General features: G+C 44.1%; 1 protein-coding gene and 1 non-coding gene across 2 annotated transcripts in view; one reads left to right on the plus strand and one right to left on the minus strand.

The window, feature by feature from the left end:
- Positions 1–15,538, minus strand: part of ITGA9 (integrin subunit alpha 9) — a 380,757-nt gene that overhangs the window by 250,858 nt on the left and 114,361 nt on the right. The window lies entirely within an intron of this gene.
- LOC115834923 lies at positions 6,923–6,985 on the plus strand. Its single transcript, XR_004029911.1, has one exon. It is a non-coding gene; the product is annotated as a U7 small nuclear RNA (small nuclear RNA).

Genomic DNA, 15,538 nt, shown 5'->3' on the forward strand with positions numbered 1-15,538 from the left:
GATTTCTCCCCAACAATCTACTGATACTGACTAGTGGCGAAACCCTCCTGTCTTGCTTTCCTAATATCTGGAATCAGGTAGTACTTGCTATGTACTTCATATGTACCATACTGCTAATTTTCATGCCTAGAATTACTTTTCCAACGTTATTGGTAACTATTAGACTCTTTATCATTAAAAGCACATTAAACGGATAATTATGTAAAAGCTCTCTGGGAAGAAGTTAACCTTTTAAAAATGCTTAACAGGAAGTCATTTATAACTGCATATCCATGGTGAGGGATATGGGAGGCAAGGGCTGAATCTGAATCAATTGAACAAAGATGGGCTCTAACGCCAACATGTGGGCCCCTGGCTTGATACAAAGAGGAGAGGATAAGCTCCTGGCTTCCAAATGGCCTAGGATCTGATAGGAGGGTTAGATATTATAAACAGAATATTTGGCAGAATATATTAAGGTTCACACATGAGGTTCTTCATATATTCTAGACCATGGCAGAGACTACATGCCTAATCAATATCCATTCTCTACTTTTCCCTTTTAACCAAACTCAATTTTATTCCAATCGACAATATGCCTACCTAAAAGACATTTTCTAGTCTCCCCTGGAGAAGAGGTGGTCAAGAAGATATAAGCACAAACCATAATGTGAGGCTTCCAGGAAAACTCCATAAATAAAGACAAATTAGCTGGGAGATAATTTTCTTTTGTAATCTTGTCTCTTCCTTCTTTTTCCTATCTGGAATTTGGATGTGATGGCTGGAGCTCCAACAGCCACATTGGGCCATGAGGTAACTTTGAAACTGGAAGCCATGTTCTGAGGATGGTGGAACAGAAAGAGGAAAGGATCCTTGATCCTTGATGTCCATGGAGCCACCATACCAATGCTGAATTACTTCGGTGTGAGAATAAACCTCTACTGCCATAAACTTATTTGGGTTTTCTGCTACATGCAATTTGACTTGGCTTGAAAGAGTGGTGGCACCATGTGACCATTAGGGGAGGAGTCAAGAGAAGGATGGGCTGATGAGACGGCTTCCCTGGGACTATGCACACTGCTGGGAGGCCATTTCCTGGATACCAGAGGACAGGTTCTCAAAACTTCTCTTGGGAAGGATGAGATACTAAATCATGATGGAGGGGACAAGCCTCCTATCTTTAACATGATTTAACTTCCACTAATCAATTACGAACCATCTCATTTGGCTTCTTCCTCTTCTCCCTCTCTGCTTGCTCCCCTTTCTCAGCCCTAGGTGACTGGCACATGACTATACATGGCTAAACCTTACAAGGAATAGGAAGCAAACATCTTAGGACTTTACCTTCTTTCTTCTCTCCCACCATGATGAAACTTTCCCTGTAGCCCTCTTGGGGACCTGGACACAGAAATAGCTTGGACACAGGAGTCCACTGAGATTATGACTTATGGGAGGCAGATTTCTCTCATCATTATTTTGTTTAAGGCCAAAAGGATTCCAAACAAAATTCCTGATACCATCTAAATCCAAATCAGAGTGTTGGTCCAGGGCCAATGGGAGAATGGTCTCTCTTGCCCAGTTAGTAGATGTAAGCAAGCAAGACTGTTGCAGCCGAGGGACCACTGTGGCATGGCCAAGCCATGGGGAGAAAAAGATGGGTGAAAGGAAGGAACTCCCTAAGGGAATGGCAAGTCAAGACTGAAGATGGACAGCTGCTGTCTTCCTTGAAAATTCATCCAAAAGCTGACTGGCCTTTACGTTTCCCACCAAAAAGCAGTGGGTCATTCCATATCCCTCTAGGGGTGAAGACCCTTCTGAAGGAGGCAAGCTTCTCCACCCCTTACCCCACACGGGCCCATAAGGCACATAAATCCTTATGCAATGAGCTCATCCAAAACTTCCCAGCAGTGAACTAAAATTTAGCAACATCATGCAGTACATTTAAAACTTCCAAAATCAAACCTTTCTTTCCAACAGAAACACAAGTTTTCAAAGAGCAAATGGAACCACAGTAGAGTGTCTTCCCCTCATTGAACATTTCTTGTACCTCTCAACTGCAGCCTCCCAACCCCCAAAACAATCCTTTCTAGAACTAAAAATATCAAACTTTATTAAGTATCAGTTCCTCACTAGAAACCATGTTTGGGCTTCAGATTAAATAGCAAGAATTCTTTAAAACTACATTATTTTTAAAAAAGCAAATAATGACCAAGGGAAAAAGAATCCCAGATTTTTCCAATACAACATAAAGATGACAGCATGAGATAATACTGAAGCCCTCCAGGAAGAAAGACCAACACACGAATCATAAAGGGCTCTATTTATACTCCAAGTGACGCTCACAACTAAATAAAAATGTGTTTCTGTTTCCACAAATCTACTTAAATTTCACATGTTCTGCGCACTTAGCCATAATCACACAGGAAGAAGTCACAGAGTTTCACAGTAGATGTGGAAATGGAAGGTTTTATTAATTGTTCCTCTTGTACCACAACCTAATTAAAAACAGAACAAAAACAGTTCAGAAGTTTCTAATGCATGTTGGGGGATTGAAGGAAGGCTGGTTATTCCAAAATTAAAGAAGCCACCAGAAAGAACTTAATCTTTCCAGCCATCATCTATGCCACTTTTTTATGCCTTTTAAGGGTATGTTAGAAATGCACCAGAAGATGGCTGGGAAAACCTATTTGGATGATACACCAGAAGCAGCAATAGCTGGTTCCACTGTTAGTGTTTGGGCTTGGAGATCCACCTGATGTCAGCTATGAAGGTGCCAACACCACTCTCAGCTCAGATGAGGCCAACAGCATCATTTGGGTTTTCTGATTGTATTCACTTAATGCCCAGCCAGGATTCCTTTTAAACTCAAGAAAACTCAAACAATTAACTGGAGCTCAAGGCATTCCCACCCAAGAAAGAAACTGGAAGTGGGGCAGAAAGGCTGAAGGGCTCAGCCATATCTAACTAGCAAACATGGGAATCCCCATTCATCCACAGGGTGGTGTCATGGCTGTACCACAGGAAGGAAATGACTTCTGTGGATGTGGCCCTCATCTTTCTGTTCTTCTCAGCCCCACTGACCACCTGCGCCACATCAGAGGAACAGAGCCCAAGGACTGGACGACCCCAAGGATGGGTCCTGAGGGGAAGGGATCAGCCTGTGTCAGACTGGACCACATGGTGTCCTAGCCACACATGGCTCTGAATGAGCAAGGTGACTTGATTCTACCATTTCTGTTTCACTCTATTTTCATTTTTTAAAACAAGAATTGTGGTTGGAGGTGGAGTGTGGTGGCTCATGCCTGTAATCCCAGCACTTTGGGAGGCCGAGGTAGGTAGATCACTTGAGTTGGAGACCAGACTGAGCAACATGGCGAAACCCTTGCCTCTATGAAAAATGCAAAAAATTAGGCAGGCATGGTGCTGTGCGCCTGTAGTCCCAGGTACTCGGGAGGCTGAGGGAGGATGGCTTGAGCCTGGAAGGTGAAGGTTGCAGTAAGCCGAGATTGAACCACTGCATTCCAGCCTGGGTGATAGAGCCAGATCCTGTCTCAAAAACACATTATGGTTGGGACCTCCATGCTTGGCTGTGGCATGCCTGTCATGCTCCATGGAGTCTTCCCCCTCACTCTCTTCCCACTTCAACCTCTCCATCAGGACTTTTCTAAGCAAAAAGTGAGCCCAGGGGGAATGTTTCCTGACCACCCACCTCACACTGTTGTAACTGAAATCCTTCATAACAAAATGAAGATCCCAACATTGACATATAAATTATTCATCAAAAGCCTGGCTTTCTCTTATTAAGGAAAAAATATATCAATACTCCTCATTCACAGGAAGTGCATCTGCAGGAAAGTTACGAGTGTTTCTATTAAAAGGCTGCTCCAGGCCAAGGCCAAATTCATCCTTTTCTCCTCTCAGCTCCCCGAGCCGTGTGTGCCCAGCTGCAAGAAGGCGCTGGCCCGCATCTTGTCATTACCAGCTATGTCCTCCCTGGAGGATGACGCCCTTGAGGACAAGGACAGTGACCTGTTTACCCCTGTGTCCCTGGAAACCAACAGCATCCAGGGAAGAATTAAAGCCACCTGAAGCTCCACTGGCTCCAGGCTGCTGGCCAGTGAGCTTTCCCGGGGGTATGGCCGAGCCCTTCATGGCTTCTTCTGAGAATCATCAGTTCCAAAAGCATCCTTTTACTTGACTCTGGGTTTTGTTTCTTAAGAATGATTTTCAGAAAGTCTAAATTAGCCACCCTAAAACTCAATTATGAAAACCTTGACCTATTATCAGAATAATAAATGTTTTGAGTTGTAATGGCTTGTTTCCATAGTGCTCAAAGCATTTTGCAGGTAGCCCCATTTTTGGCAAGCAGATACTCCAGGGTGGATGATGCACAGCCATGCAGCCATGCATCTGTAGCCATCCTTTTTCACCTGGGTCACTGTCTCCCTTCTACCAGGATGACCTTGGCACTCAACAAAACAGCCAAAGACTAAGAGTACTGAGTACTGATTCCCCAGTCAACACAAATTGGGCTTGGGTTCTGTCTCAGTGCTCTCTGCTTATAACACCTTGGGCAGAGCTGCTTTCCTTTCTTGGCCTCAGTTTCTTCGTGGGTATATGACAGCACACACTTCACAGGGCTGTGGTGAGGACTAGCAGAGACAACTTGGGTAAAGAGGTTAGAATGGTGCCTGGGTACAGTCAGCACTCAGTAAACACTAGTTGCCATCATTGATGTTATTTTTGTGACTCTCACTACCTTTATTTACCCTTAAATAGGAGACAGCAGAGAAAGCCAAAGTTACACAGCAGCCTGAACAAAACACTAGTAGGTGAGGGCCTGGTGGAATATGCTGTTAAATGCCCGCTGAAGGTCAACCGGTGATCTGGGACTCCTCCTCCTTGCAGCACTCTGAAGCCCCCAAACCAGCAAACAGGACAATCTAGAATCTGCTACTACCAAGCAGGAATGCCCTAGGATGAGTGGCACCAGCAGCACAGGGCACAGGTACCTTGGGGTAAGAAGCATCTGTGGTCATGTAAACTTCCTCACCACCAAGATGCTCACCAACGGACACATTTTATCATCAAACACTGAAATGCAACTGTGTATAGCTGCTCCCACCCTATTACCCTTGACTCAAGGAGACTTCAGCAAAGCTGCCTCCAAGGAAATATACTCTGTACACAGATGAAAAAGACCCTTGAAAGCAATTCCAGGGCAGGGTCTTCTGGAAGGTTCTGAGAATGAGTTCCAGGTCCAGAAGTCTGGATGAAGTCATTCTGATCCTGCTGGAGCCGCAATCCCGATATGGACCTGCTCTCCCAGTGTGACCTCAGACCTTCACCACCCGGAAGGGCTGAGCACAGCCCCACCCAAAGAAACCCCCCTTCTGCAAAGAAGGAACACAGCTGTGGCTGCTGTGACCTTAAGTGATTTGCATAGTCAATATTCCCCACTGTGATGGGAAATGGCTGTGAAACGGCAAGGAACTTTCCAAAGGCTCAATGAGAAATCAACTGTGGGGCTAAAAGGAGACAACGCAGGAAGTTTAGGAAAAGGTAACCACATCCCAGTGGGAGTTCAACAGCTTTATAGCTTACTGGTTAAAACCATAAGTTTTAATTTCAGATTGGATCTTAATGTAACAATCCTTGGCTGCAAGACCTGCATGAATATGGAATAACAGGAAAGAATAATAGGAAAAAAATCAGCAAAGGTGACTCTTGGGACTGATATTTTATTACACCACACTTGATCCTAACCCAAAGGTCAGAAAGCAATAGGATTTTACTCTCTACTTAACCTGGAGCTTCTCCAACCATTATTTAAAGTTGGACGTTCTGAAGATATGAAGCTGATTCAAAAATAAAAGAGGGTTTATTTTGGTGGGGAGGGGCAAATAAAAAGGAAATACACTATTAACAGTCTTAAAAGAAATATCTACCCTATGAAGAATATCAGGACCAAAAATAAACTTCACCTAAATGTAAAATAAACTTTTACAACCAATCTTCTCCTGGTGTGGATTTTTTTCTTCCTATCTGACTTAAACATAAGCAAGACAGGACATCGACTGGGATGAACTTTTCCCTTTTTAGATAGTATATGGAATTTTCAAGGCCTGAGCTAAATATAAATAAATCTTTAAAAGGTCAAATTTTCAACGGGATAAGAATATAATATGGAGTCCTAGGATTCCCATGTGAAGTGATTATCTAGAAGAGCCACTAGATTGGTGCCCTGCTCATTCTGCCTAGCTCAGAGATAGATGGAATATTTGTGGGGTGAATGCACGGCCCGGCATCCCTTGTCCTTGTCCACTCCTGCCACTGTGTCCACACTGACCTAAGCCTCTACTCAGGATCTTCACAAGTGGCTCCCCGTACCTGGCACACATGGCTCATATTCTCTTCTTTCAATGTAAAAATACATTTCCTTCCTTGAAGCTATTGCTAGATCACAGAAGTGCCAGGCAACCGCACTCTCTCGGAAATCTCACTAGGAATCAGGTTGCCATGCTCTGAGGAAACCCAAGTCAGCCCAGGCAGAAAGACCACATTGAGAGGCCATACGTAGGTGTTCTGGATGACAGCCCATCTGAGGTCCCTGTCCTAACCATGCACCTGTGGGACACGTGGGCAAAGACACCCCAGGGGACTCTAGCTCCTGTGGTTGAATCTCCCCTGCTGAGGCCCCGAATGTCATGGAACACTGAGTCTGAATAACCCACAGAATCTATGAGCAAAATAAAATGATTATTTCATAGCCCCAAGTTTTGGAGTCATTTGTTACAGAGCTAGAGTAACTGGGACATCATGTCTCAGTAAACAGAATCACAAATCTGAATGAGAACCCAAAGTGAAAAACGAGCCAGGTGTTTAAACACACTGGGAACAAGGTGGTCCCTGAAGCAGCAGATGAAGTTAAAATCCCAGCTCTGAATGTTATGGCTCTTTTAGAATTTGTCTAGCAGGTTTTCTGGTCTTTACCAGAAAAGTCTCCCCTGTCCCTCCACAAAAAAAAATCCCAGCTCTGTCATTAACCGCCTGTGGAGCCTGGGCCAGGTTCTTCTCTGAAGTCTCCACTGTATAAACTGTAAAATGAGACTAACAGAAGCTAATGAGACCACTGCAATGATTAAATGGGACAGTTTAAGTGAAGTGTGAGGCCAGGTATGTAAGGTATTGTTATTAACATCACATGTGAGATCTTATCAAAGTCTATACATCTTCATTTTACAGACATGATTTATGACTCCATCATGCTTTTCAGGCTTATTGGAAAATGAGAGTGAGAGGTGATGATGAAAGCAGTAACAGGTAAAAAATTAAATGAGGCTTAAAGAATTCTAGAACTGTACCATTTTCCTCCCTCCAGCTGATTTTCTCTAGAATGTACACTGTTAGCATCTACAAAACACAACCTTGAGAGTAGGTAGGAAAACTAAGGATTGTAGTCCTTAAAAAGCATATACACAAATATCACCCATTACAGTATGAGACGTCTTTGGATGTCTCAGTCTTATAGTAAGAACTAAAATGTATTGCCTTCTATCTGTAAGTGACAGGTCCAATTCTAACTGCATAAGCTATATTATCTTATTTGGTCCTTAGAGCAATCCTACTAAATAAGTTGTAGTATTATCCCAACTTTATAGGTGAGGAAACTGAAGTGCAGGGAGGTCACATCACTGGCTTAGGATCACACAGGGATGATGTGACAAAACAAGGATTCCCAATCCAAGCATTCCAAAGCCAGGCCATGCTCTTAACCACTCCACAGTAAGGCCTTCTTGCGGTCATTTTCTTGAGGGTAAAATGTGAACTCCCATTCGGTTCATTTCCTATCTAATTGTTGGGAACTTGAAAGGTACTGTTAATAATAATCCTGCCACTCAAGCTCCCTCGAAGAAACAAAGGGAAAGACAGAAAAGACTTTCACCAGAACCCAGGAAAAAAACAATGTTTTCTGCCATCTCTAACACACTTGGTGTGTGAATGACACGCGTCCATCCTCAGAGACCCCTAAGCATGTTTACAGGGCAGGATCCAGGAGGTGGCAGCTGAATGTTAATGGTCCATGTCTCATGGCTTGGATTCTGCTGAAATCCTGAGACAAAACTCAATGGGCTACTAAAATAATTTACAAAATCCCCATGATCCCCACTAGCCCAGAATTCATAGAGCAAACAGTTCAGTTCCCTCCTTTCTTTAACCAAAAATGCAGGGTCATAAGCTGTCTTTTGGAATTTCTGAGACCGAGGGCAAGCAGAAAGGCAGGATGAATAAAGGATGACAGCTCTTCAGATGGTGAGACATGATGGACAAGGACTCCTCCCTTCCATGCTCCCCTGCCACCTTCCAGCCCCAAGTATCTCCTTGCCTTCCTAGTGCCTAGGAAAGCAGAAAGCAGATTCCCTCCCCAGGATCCAGACCTCCTTCGTGGTCTAGATTACTATATCTCAGAGTGTGGTCCCAGGACCAGCAGCATCAATATCTCCAGAAAGTGCTTTGAAATGCACTCCTAGCCCCAACCCCAGACCCACTGAATCAGAAACACTGGGGTGAGGCCCAGCAATTTGTGCTTTAGCAAGTCCTCCAGGTGATTCTGATCCCTGCAAAAGTTTAAGAACCACTGGTCTCAAATGAAAGCCACAGGCCTGAATGATGGGACCACAAGAGGGCTCTAGTTCATCTTGTCCAGCCCCACTTCCAGCTAATGTCCAGACAGAATGTCTGGCCACTTGAATCACTTCCCACTCAATACCCACCCAAGAAGGCCCAGCCTTTTTGTCCAGTTGTCTTATCTTAATCATCATTTTATTCATTAAACATAAACCATGGGCAGCATAGGTGTAGTTTTGTGAGACTCTGAGCTTCCCATAAGCACAGCTCAGATTTTGCACTCTCTCTCCAGCTCTTGGACAACTAGTGTGTGATACACTGCCTCCAGTAGATCTCCCTGCCCTGAGTTGGACCCTAGCCTGGGAACAACAACTCCGGGCATGCAGTATTGCTATGCAATCCCTCCTGCCCCCAAAAAGGGCCTCTGCTGAGATGCCTCCCATAAGGGACTATCCACTGGGTTTGTTCTTTTCTTCTAAATTACCACTCCTAAAGGGAAAGTTCCTTCTCAGAAAAAGTGGGTCATAGGTTTCTGGCCTGATGGGCCTCACTGTCTTAAGCAATTGGAGAATGGCAGGCTTAATTTATAAAAGGCCCACTGTTTCTGGATATATTCCTACCATGCAATACAAACAGCCTCATCTGAGCCCTGATTTAGATCACTGAATTTGGGCTTTTTATTTCTGTATGCCTCTCATCAGTAGGTTCTCATAACTTGAATTCTCATCCAGCTCTACTTCTGTACTATTTTTTCTAATGTTTTCTCATCTCTCTACTCCCTGCAGTTATTCTATCCCATTATTATTTCCCTTCTGCAGTTAAAAAGAAAAAGGATTAAAATAAGAATCTCTATTTCTGGAAACTCTCACATGTCAAAGTTTGCAATGGTGAAAGGTGCAAATGTTCCCAGTGGTCCTCACCCAGGTCAAGTACAGAAGTAGATCTTCCTCCTCTGGGAATCTCACATACTCCTTTATTAGATGAATAATGAAATACTCTCAAGTGAGTCTGATAGATGAGACCAGTGGGCAACATACTGGAAAAGGAAGCCACCTGCTAGACACAGGCAACCCAAATCTATCCACTTCCAGCAATATCAAGCCTATCTGTTGTTCGAAATAAACCTATAAGACAACCTGGTCCCCAAACCCCTCTTTGCAATTAACGACGGCATTATTCCCCTACTCCTGTCCCAAAGGGTCCCACCCAGCTGAGATACAGTTCATGAATCTTTTGGACGCTCAATATTTAAGAATAGCAACAACCAGAATAACCCACAGGACTCTAAAGCTGTCCAGCAAAAGCTGCCAACCACTTGAGAGGTGCATCCTACTGGGTTTTTGCTGCATCCATGAGAAGTCAGCCAAGGCCAGGGGTGGCCAAACCCCAGGCAGAAATGCCAGGGCTCTGAAGGATCAAGGCAGCTGCTTTGGTGCATAGCAAAATCACTGACCAACCCTACCCATTTCAGGGGAGCTGGGCTCTCACAGTTGTGTGATCTTCAGATAGTTTAAAACCTCCCACTAACATTATTCAATGATACGCATTCTCAAGGCAGCTGCAGAAGTACACGTTGCATATCCCTTAATTGAAATGCGACGGACCAGAAGTCTTTCAGATTTTGGATTTTTTCAGATTTTGAAATATCTCCATATAATAAAGAGATATTTTGAGGATGGGACACAAGGCTAAACTTCATATTCATTTATGTTTACATACACCTTCTACACATGGCCTGTAAAGGTAACTTTATACAATATTTGAAATAATTTGGGGCATGAAATAAAAGTTTTGACTGTGACTCATCATATGAGGTAAGGTGTAGAATTTCCACTTGCGGTGTCATGTCAGCACTCAAAAAGTTTCAGATTTGGGGACATTTCAGATTTCAGATTTTCAGATTAAGGATGCTCAATCTGTACCAACATTCTGTCAACAGCAAAGTAAGCTAGTGGCCAAGTCTAACTCAGCTTCATGCTCAGCCATTACTTTGCACCCAGAGACCTATAGTCTTTCATACCAAGGTTTATCAATATCTCCTTTACATATAAAGGCCATGCCACAGGACCTTTGCATGTGCTATTTCCTATCCCTGGAATGTTCTCTCCTTCCCTCAACTCTACCCCCATGATATGGCTTGGCTGTGTCCCCACCCAAATCTCATCTTGAATTGTAGCTTCCACAATTCTCACTATCATGGGAGGGACCCAGTGGGAGGTAACTGAATCATGGGGACAGGTCTTTCCTGTGCTGTCCTCATGAGAGTGAATAAGTCTCATGTGATCTAATGGTTTTATAATGAGAAGTTCCCCAGCACAAGTTCTCTCTCTGGCCTCCTGCCATCCATGTAAGACATGTCTTTGCTTTCTACCATGATTGTGAGGCCTCCCCAGCCACATGAACTGTGAGTCCATTAAACCTCTTTTTCTTTATAATTTACCTAGTCTCAGTGTCTTTATCAGCAGTGTAAAAATGGACTAATACAGTAAATTGGTACCAGGAGTAGGGTATTGCTGTCTTTATCAGCAGTGTGAAAATGGACTAATACAGTAAATTGGTACCAGGAGGGGGGTATTGCTGTAAAGATATCTGAAAATGTGGAAGCGACTTTGAAATTGGGTAACAGGCAGAGGTTGGAACAGTTTGGAGGGCTCAGAAGAAGACAGGAAATGTGAGAAAGTTTGGAACTTCCTAGAGACTTGTTGAATGGCTTTGACCAAAATGCTGATAATGATAGGGACAATGAAATCTAGGCTGAGGTGGTCTCAGAGGGAGATGAGGAATTTGTTGGGAACTGGAGTAAAGGTGATTCTTGCTGTTTTAGCAAAGAGACTGGAGGCATTTTGCCCCTGCTCTAGAGGTTTGTGGAACTTTGAACTTGAGGGAGATGACTTAGGGTATCTGGTGGAAGAAATTTCTAAGCAGCAAAGCATTCAAGATGTGACTTGGGTGCTGTTAAATTCATTCAGTTTTAAAAGGAAAACAGAATATTAAAGTTTGGAAAATTTGTGGCCTGACAATGCAATAGAAAAGAAAAACTCATTTTCTGAGGAGAAATTCAAGCTGGCTGCAAAAATTTGCATAAGTACTGAGGAGCCAAATGTTAATCGCCATGACAATAGGGAAAATGTCTCCAGGGGATGTCAGAAGTCTTCATGGCAGCCCCTCTTATCACAGGCCTGAAGGCCTAGGAGGAAAAAATGGTTTCATGGGCCAGGCCTGGGGTCCTCCTGCTCTGTGCAGCCTAGGGACTTGGTGCCCTGTGTCCCAGCCACTCTGGCCATGGCTAAAAGGGGCCAAGGTACAGCTTGGGCTGTTGCTTCAGAGGGTACAAGCCCCAAGCCTTGGCAGCTTGCACAAAGTCAAGAATTAAGGTTTGGGAACCTCTGCCTAGATTTCAGAGGATGCATGGAAATGCCTGGATGCCCAGGTAGAAATCTGCTGCAGGGGTGGGGCCCTCAAAGGCACCCTCTTAAAGAACCTCTGCTAGGACAGTGTGGAAGGGAAATGTGGGGTCAGAGCCTCCACACAGAATTCCTGCTGGGGCACCGCCTAGTGGGGCTGTGAGAAGATGGCCCCCATCCTCCAGACCCTAGAATAGTAGATCCACCAACAGCTTGTGCCATGAACCTGGAAAAGCCACAGACACTCAATGCCAGCCATTGAAAGCAGCCAGGTGGGGTGCTATACCCTGCAAAGCCACAGCGGCAGAGCTGCCCAAGTCCATGGGAGCCTATCTTTTGCATCAGCATGACCCAGATGTGAGACATGAAGTAAAGGGAGATCATTTTGAAGCTTTAAGATTTGACTTCCCCACTGGGTTTTGGCCTTGCATGGGGCATTTAGCCTTTAGTTTTGACCAATTTTTCCCATTTGGAATGAGTGTATTTACCTAATGCCTGTACCCCCATTGTATCTAGGAAGTAACTAACTTGCTTTTAATTTTAAAAGCTCATAGGTGGAAGGGACTTGCCTTGTCTCATATGAGACTTTGGACTGTGGACTTTTGAGTTAATGCTGAAATGAGTTAAGACTTTGGGGGACTGTTGGGAAGGCATGATTGGTTTTGGAATGTGATGAGAAGATATTTGGAAGGGGCCAGGGAGGAATGATATGGCTTGGCTGTGTCCCCACCCAAATCTCATCTGAAATTGTAGCTACCACAATTCTCACTGTCATGGGAGGGACCCAGTGGGAGGTAGTTGAATCATGGGGATGGGTCTTTCCCATGCAGTTCTCGTGATAGTGAGTAAGTCTCATGAGATCTGATGGTTTTATAAAGAGGGGTTCCCCTGCACAAGTTCTCTCTCTTTGCCTGCCACCATCCATGTAAGATGTGCCTTTCGCTTTCTGCTATGATTGCAAGGCTTCCCCAGTCATGTGGAACTGTGCGTTCATTAAACCTCTTGTTCTTTATAATTTACCCAATCTCGGGTATGTCTTTATCAGCAGTGTGAAAACAGACTACACATCCCAAATCTTCATTAATCTAGCAGACTCCAGCCCCTTTTCTGTGGCTCAGCTCCTCTCTCAAACTAATGATAGCAGAGCTCAGGAAGGCGAGCATTTTGGCAACTACACCAACGTGGAATGTCACATGACTCATAGTGTAATCAATGTCAGCCACAAACTCTAACAAAACAATTGATAGAATCACAGGATTTTTAAGGAATAAGACATTCAGGGAATACATGGTTCATGTTCCCTCTCAGTGCTGGGGACAGGGATTCCATGGCTCTTGCTTAAATCTCTCTGGTGACAAGAAACTCACTATTTCATGAGACAGTCAATTCCAAAGAACAAGATGATCAGCCACAAACCACAGGCAATGACCATATGAATCAGTCCAGTTTAGACCTTTCTCCTCTGTAGCCAAGCTCTGCTGAAGACTGCAGCACACCCACCATAGGAGCCCCAGCACTTATCCCATCTGGCCTTGCCAAAGTGGGGCTAATGGTAGTTGAAAAACAGATTCCTAATCCTGAGCTGAGCACTCTTTTAAAAGAATGTATAGTATTAAATCAATAACAGTTGCCTACTTTTGATAATGTACTATGTATATATAAGATGTTATCATTGGGAAAAGCCAGGTAAAGGGTACCTGAATCTTTCCATAGAGTAGTTCCCCTCATCCTCACAAGTTTTAAACTGCATGCTATTCTGAGTAGTGTGATGAAATCTCATGCCATACTGCCCAGGATGGGAATCATACCTTTGTCCAGCATATCCATGCTGTTACACTACTACCCATTAGTCTCTTAGTCGCTGTCTCAGTTATCAGATTGAAAAAACAGTAGATAAAGGGTTCAGGACTACCCACAGTTTCAGGCATCTACTAGGGGTCTTAGAATGTATTCCCAATGGATAAGGGGGGACTATTGTACTATTTTGACTTTTAATGAGTTAGAGCTCCTTATGAGTTACAACTTCTTATGAGTCTTAAACTATTTCAAGATTAAAAGTTATAGATATAGAGAGACAGAGACAATAGGAGCCAGGGTCACTGCCCTCAAGGCATGTGCTCATGGTGGAACTCTTGGGCATGGACATAGTGAGATTTTTCTGAGGTCTTTATCATCTATAAGAACTATCATACTAAAACATATAACCAATTCCATTACCACTCAAGGGTCCCCGGTATTTCTGGCTAAACAGTTCCCAATGTCACTCCCAACCCAGTCAGCAAGGGTTCCACACTGTGGTCCCTAGACCAGCAGCATCACCTGGGAATGTTACAAATGCAGATTCTTAAGATCCACCTCAGAGATACAGAATCAGAATCTACAAGGAGTGAACCTAGCAATATATTTGTGATGGGGCAGGGAGAGCAATATAAGATGTATCACTTTCACCATTTTCAAGTGTCCAGTTCTATGGCATTAAGTACATTTTCGTTATTCTACAACCACCACCACCATCCACCTCCAGAACTTTTCATCTTCCCCACCTGAAATGCTGTACCCATCACCCATGATCTGTTTAAACAACCCCTTCAGGTGATTCTATGCCACCCTAGTGTAAGAACCACTCTACAATCACACGATGTAGGGGCATTGGCTGCATAGCCTATGTGGCAATTATCTTTCTGTATCTTTGACCTCCGTGGCCTTGTCTTCTTACCCATTGCTTGTCTTGAGAACACAGAGTGATCAATTATTTGCCTGACCACTAACACCACCCCAGCCTAGGACAACACTATAGGAGGCATGTGTGCTTGCATCTGCCAAGCTAGCTTTTAATCAGAAGCCAAGGTAACACTCCAGGGTCCCTAAAAAAACAGGCAAGGGAAAGTAATGGACCCACAGGAAGCATAAAGTATTTGCTAAGCACCCTCTGGGGCGTTTCAGGTAAATGATCTCCATTAATCCTCATTACAATCCCATGCTGCCTCCATTTTACAGAAGAGGAAACTGGGAACCTGACGCAAGAAATGCGCTTCATGTCGCCAGGCTGGCCATGCAGAGGTGGAAGTCATACTCCAGTTGGGTCCTCCCTCACTACAGGAGAGCCACAGGCCCTCAGGTCGGCAGTTACATTATACAGGACTTCAGAAGCCCAAGATCAGGCCCATTTTGTTCAAATCCTTTAACCTCACCTATGCTTTGAATCCCAACTCCCATTTCTACTCCTTTCCTGAGGGTTGGTGTTTCAGAATGTCTGTTAATCCCTTGGGCTTCTTTTAGACCCTTTCTCCAGGTAGGGATGGTTGTGGCTGCAGTGGTGGATGAGCCTGGCTGGGAGTTCTGCTCTGGGCTCCAAAGCTCTTCAGGGTAAGCCCCAGGGCCCAGCCCAGCATGATGTTTGCATGCACAGGCATTCAACAGGTGCCTGTTGAATTAAAGGGGCAAGTATATCCATCTTGATGATGTGTCACAATTTTTAAAAATACACCCACGTATGCAGTGGCTGCTTCCTCTGGTCATAGATTAGT

Source organism: Nomascus leucogenys, chromosome 4 (assembly GCF_006542625.1).
Source record: "Nomascus leucogenys isolate Asia chromosome 4, Asia_NLE_v1, whole genome shotgun sequence".
Lineage (NCBI taxonomy): Eukaryota > Metazoa > Chordata > Mammalia > Primates > Hylobatidae > Nomascus > Nomascus leucogenys.